This window comes from Pygocentrus nattereri, chromosome 21 (genome assembly GCF_015220715.1).
Source record: "Pygocentrus nattereri isolate fPygNat1 chromosome 21, fPygNat1.pri, whole genome shotgun sequence".
Taxonomy (NCBI): Eukaryota; Metazoa; Chordata; class Actinopteri; order Characiformes; family Serrasalmidae; genus Pygocentrus; species Pygocentrus nattereri.
This window is the reverse complement of record NC_051231.1, coordinates 847,322-853,576: the sequence shown is the minus strand read 5'-3', so window position 1 is coordinate 853,576 and position 6,255 is coordinate 847,322.

Below are 6,255 nucleotides of genomic sequence, written 5' to 3'. Positions count from 1 at the left end.
ATACTGTCAGTCCCAGCGTGGAGAGTTTAAAGTAAAGACAGATATAAAGTTTATTTGCTGAGATTTCCAGTGTTTTATTCCTCAGCGCTGGAGCTGTTAGAGCTGCATCTTCAGTCCTGAATCTTCAGACGCAACCTTTTAAACTTGTTTAATTGAAGTAGAATTAAGGCAAAAATAAAATTGAATTAAAACATGCTTTAGTCATTCCTCTAAAGGTTAAGTAGCGTTGAATGGAATATTCGGTTACATATGCACAGGCCTAATTTGGTCAGGGGACTCTCACTGTGTAAGGTTTCTTGTCCTACCCCTGGGCAAGTTTGCTCTACTGTAAATGGGCAGTTATCACCAGTTTTCAAAGACCTGTTCTAGCAGGTACATGTCCCTGCAGCGGGCACACCTGCTGATATTGCTGTTTCATGTTAGGGGACGCTTCGAGCAGGTGCTCATTTTTGATTGGACAGTGGCAGCCAAACTTCACGGGATGACCGTGGTCAAGGTAAAATATTCTCGTACTGAGAGTGGCACCTGCAGTCACTGCACCTGGAGACGTTCCTGCATTCACGTAGGGTTCTCAATGCTGTATGCTTATTATTTACAGTAGCCTTTTTATAGCCTCATCACTTTTTCATAAGGTGGCTTTTCCAGGATCGTCCTGTGTCTCAGCTTCGTGTTGGGTGTCCCAGCTGATTCTCAAAAATGATTTATTCATCCTGTATTTCAGATGACGACTTCTTTATTGCATGAACAGTATGCATTGTGAACAGTGATGCACCCAAGAGACACACCATGCGTACAGCCCTTGGGTTATATACACCGGTCAGGCGTAACATTCTGACCGCCTCCTTGTTTCTGCACTCACTGTCCACTTTATCAGCTCCACTGACCGTATAGCTGCACTCTGTAGTTCTACAGTTACAGACTGTAGTCCATCTGTTTCTCTGATACTCTGTTACCCTGTTCTTCAGTGGTCAGGACCCCCATGGACCCTCACAGAGCAGGTACTGTTTGGATGGATGTGGTGATGTTGTTTTGGTGTGTGTTGCGATGGTTTGAGTGGATCAGGCACAGCAGAGCTGCTGGGGCTAACAAAGGATCAGAGAAAAAGATGGACTACAGTCTGTAACTGTAGAACTACAGAGTGCAGCTATACAGTAAGATGGACAATGAGAGTAGAAACAAGGAGGTGGTCAGAATGTTATACCTGACCGGTGTATATAAATTAGACCAAAGCCAATCATACTCCCTGACAGGACTTGGAACAGGTAAGATCCAACATTCCAGGCTACCACATGTGCTAAATTATGAGCCGGTGACCTTCCGATCACAAGGCTGGTACCCCAACCTCCAGCCCACGACTGCCCACATGGGAGGAGGCAGTGAAGGAGCTTTTTCAGGTTCTCAGGGACAGCATTATCAAACAACACTCAAATGGAAAAAGGTACACAGTCTTAACAAAGACCCTAAACATCCCTGCCAGTACAGTTAGTTTGATATTATGCACGTGGAAAGTTCCATGAACCAAATTAAACCATCCATGAGCAGGTGCACCACGAATGATTTCAAAACCTGGTCTTAGACTAAGGGCCGATGCATGGTGGCCTGAAATCAGCGGAATAATATCTCACAGAGATCAATAAGCAATGAACTGCACCACAGTCATCTCCACGCCTGCACCCACTTTTTTGACAGGACAAAAATCAAACTTTTGAAGTCGTCACGTTTGGAGCAAGAAGGGTTCCAAGAACACCACACCCACAGTGAAGCATGACGGTGGTAGCACCATGATATGCAGCTGCTGCTCCGCATACGGCACTGGTGCGTTGCACATCACTGAAGTAAACACGAATAAAGCAAAGTATCAGGAGACGTTAGAGGAGAATTTAATTTAGCCAAAAATAAATAAATAAACAAATGAGAGGACCTGGATGGGTTAACAACACAATGACTCCAAACATACAGACAAAATGTCTCAAGACTGATTTCTAAAAGAGAGGCTGATGGTGCTTGCATGGCCTAGGCATCTCCTGACTTGAATCCCATTCAAAATTCTTGGAGGATTCATCAGGGTCCATCAATGGGACCCTAATTACCTTGGGGGACTGTCTTTCAATTTGCCAAGAGGAATTACCCAAAACTGAACCCCAATGCTGCAAAATGTTAAGAATTTCTTACTGTAAACATCTTAATGCTGTAACTCTCAACAATGTCTTTGCAACAAAGTACTGATTGGTTTTGGGGTCGCTTTTTTTTGCTAATATTTCCATTTTTCCAACAAATCTTGCTTTCTGCTTGGGAATGCGTGTAAACTGGGAGTGGATTCATGTATTGGAAGTGTATTAAATAACCCCAAAGTGTGAATGCTTGTTCGGTGCTATTATACTTTCTGCCTCATGCAGTTTGGGACTTGATACATGATAGTTTCGCAAATTCAGCCATTACGCACCGACTGGTGGAGGATCACAACCAAAATATGCCTTAAGACAAAATAAAAACCATCAAATCTTCAACCCAGTGACCTCACCGCCTCCTCTCAGTCTTCCTCTGGGATGCCTTGCTGAGCCTTTTCCGCAGCATTTTCATTTCTTGTTTGCATTGAAGGGTTTTTGACATCAGCCTTCTTTTCAGAAAGACTGCCTGAGAGTTGCAGGACAGATTTTGACAGTTCAAAACTTTCCAATTCTTTTGCCTTTAATGGTCTTTTTAGTTGTTAGCTTAGTGTTTTAGGCCATTGCCTGGCTGCATAGCAAGGCACCATCTGAAGATATATATTATATATTATATTTTATAGAGATAAAAACGCCAGATTTCTTCTTCACTTCCAGCCACTTCAGTTACATCATCGCTGAAAGTGAGTGGTCCAGCTTCAGAGGCTGCAATGCGTGTCTAATGCCTGGCCCACACTACAGGATTTATAAAATCCTAACCGATGCTGAATGTGTAAGAGAGCCCACACATAATGACAGAATTCACAGATTCTTTCCGTTTAGTCATCCCTCTGTCACCACAGCGTCCAGGCTATGATTTAACAAGAACAAAATACCAAACACTTTCAGATTACGTTCACGAATCAGCAGTGGTGACTATTAGAGCCAGGCCTTCAATTTAAGACATGAATGTCAAACCTCAGTCAAACCATGAGGAAGAAACATCGCTGTGATGTCTGCTAGGATTCTAGGACTCTGTTACTGCCAAGCGTGTTTAGCTGTCCTACACTGACCACAGACATTTGAAGCTGATCTTGTGTGTTTACTTGTGACAGACATATTTGCATAACGCTGTTGTCGGAACAAAACCTCGTATCTTCGAAACGGTGAATTTACAGGAGAAGGAAAAACCTGCTTTACTTTTAATGGAAGTCAATGGAACCAGACTTTTCCAAGTCATTTTGGGCCGTTTCTATCGGTCAGTTCTTCATGAAATGTATGAACTGTATAAAGGGCAACAGGCATTTTTAAATTCTGTCAAAAACTGAAAAATGAAAAAAAAAATAGAGATACAAGGTTTTCTTCTGATAGCAGTGAAATACTGGCTTTTACAGTGGCGCCTTTACTAGTGAGCTCTGGTATCAAGCTCAATTTTCCATTCTGAACAAACGACTGATTGGACTGCTGCTCATTTACACAGTCAGTGGCAAGTCTATGACTTCTATAAGGCCCAGAGTGACCAGAAGTTGGTGCTGACCATTGGAAATCACTTCATATTACACTCTCCGAAAAAAAGGTACGACGCTGTCACTGGGGCAGTACCCTTCTGGTCACTGTGGTGGTCCCCTTGGGGTACATCTCAGAACCTTTAGTCATGGAACATTATTGTACCACAATCCACTGAAATGATATTTTCTAAGTTGTACAGACTCCACACACCCCAGAATCGTCTCCAGGCTTTTTATTAAGCGGCTCTGTTTTAAAAATTTACTTCATAAAAAGATACAAATATTTACGTTTCCACTGGGAAAAACGTATTTAAGGTAAATGGACCTTAAAACCACTGTTGTACCTTTAAGGGAACGTTTACACTGTTTGTACCGTGATGAATGAATCATGTCCCTGCATGATCCCTTCTTTTCTAACAGTGTAAAGCTGATGGATATTTTCACTAGTTAGGGCTTCTCCTCAGTTCTTTAGGTCCGAGCCAATAGGGGAGCTCACCTGGTTATATCTACCTGGATACTGCAGAGAGAAACATTTCCTCACTGGGCAATTTTCGGATTTGATTTCAGCAATTTAACCCTTTGTTTCCACCCAAAACTGAACAGTGAAAGAATTAGTACTGTAATGATTGAAGCGTTTACATACAAGCATGAATCCACTGCATAAAACCGAATCCGAGTCTCTCATAACTTCCAGTCTTTTTCTTCTGAAAATGAGGTATAAGTTACTGTGCTGGTTATGTTTCCATTTAGTCGTTAAAAGACAAAAGAAAATAGATTTTTACAATGTTGATAAAGATCGTAATGTTTGAGTAACATTAAACTCAGTTTAGGAAAGTGAAAATACGCCACTGTTAGCACAACACTGTAAATCCCATACTTGCATTTGTCTAAAATGAGTTTTATCCTTCATCGGTTATTGACCAATCCCGTATAACCTAAACATTGCATTGCACTTAAGACAGCCGGCAACCCCACGCAATACATGTGCCGTGAAATACAATGAATGACACTCTGATATTTCAGAATTAGTGGGGCAATGCTATAGAAGAACCCTTTGGCTTCCCTAAAAAAAACGAAGAAAGAAAGAAAACTCCTCGCAAGACACCTTCTGCTTTCAGTCACACTCCACAATTAAAACTAGACTCATAGTTTTAAAAACTAAACTCATAGTTCAGACTTTTCTGTTCACTCAAACTTCTGATATCAGTTGTTGCACCATTGAGCTTCATGCTGGACAGAGCTGTCCAAACCTCACCTGCATGAACTGACCCTCCTCCTCCTGCTGCTGCATGAACTCAGTCTATCTAATTAACCGTTGCTCCGCCTGTTTTCCTCGTTTTGTAATCTAATATTTTATATTAAGGCTGTTTGCTGTCCGCTGTGGTCCAGAGGAGGACGGGTTCCCCTTCTGAGTCTTGGTTCCGCTCAGTGTTTCTTGTTCTCAGGGAGTTTTTCCTCGTCACTGTTGCCGCTGGCGACGCTCATGGGGGCTCGGACCCGGACTTTTCTGTAAAGCTGCTTTGTGACGACGCCTGTTGTAAAAAGTGCTACGTAAATTAACTTTGACTTGACTTTTATAGGGGATGGAGGTTAATTGTTCTGAAGATTGTTCTGCCATAGGGCCAGGCATTATCCATGCAGCTTCCTAGAACATCGTAGAGAAAATGTAGAATCATTTTTTCCTTTGTTTCTCTTTTATATTACGTTTCCCATTAGGCTTGTAGATGTCATCCCCTGAAAGGAATCTCTTTGTAATATCTTTAGTCCGTTGTAATCCAGTCTTTCTGTACATAATTCTCACAAAGCTTTTTGGAACCATAGCCTTTAAAAGTCTGTTGCTGAAGTCTTCAGTGAACAGTAGGTAAGTGGGACACTTAAGGGCACATCTCAGTCAGGGAACATAACTGAACCACAAAACAACAATACGTGACTGAGGTGTCCTTGATCAAGACACCTGACTTCCAACTGCTCCCCGGGCGCTGCGGATAGGGCTGCCCACCGCTCCAGGCCTGCTCACTGCCCCTAGTGTGTGTGCTCACGAGTGTGTATGCGGTGTTTCACTGCAAGGATGGGCTAAAATGTGGAGATGAAATTTCTGCATTGTGGGACTAATAAAGATAAATTAATCCCAATCTTTCCCAAGAGTTCACCTTCCCTGCTAAATCTGTGGATGTGCATGAATTCTTGTTGTTGACTGGTGAAAGAGAATCATGTGCATAATCAAATATGATTTCATATGGCTAAAGGACAACAAATGCACCCATCAGGATGAAGTGGTGGTTGGTTAGTGTTATACGCTGTAGACTGGGGTTCAGTACCCCGCCTGGGTAACCAACCCACACTATACCAATAAGAGTCCTTGGGCAAGACTCCTAACACCACCTTGGCCTTCCTGTGTAAAATGATCAAACTGTAAGTGGCTCTGGAGAAGAGCGTCAGCCAAATGCTGTAAATGTAAGAAAGTGAGTCTCTAGAAGAACAGAATGCATGGAATGTGAAATAAATCACAATAATTGAGAACGTAAACAAACCTTGTACAAGTACCATGTATTCAAACAGCTACTCAAGTAAATGTAACAGAGTAAACATAGCACATTAATATT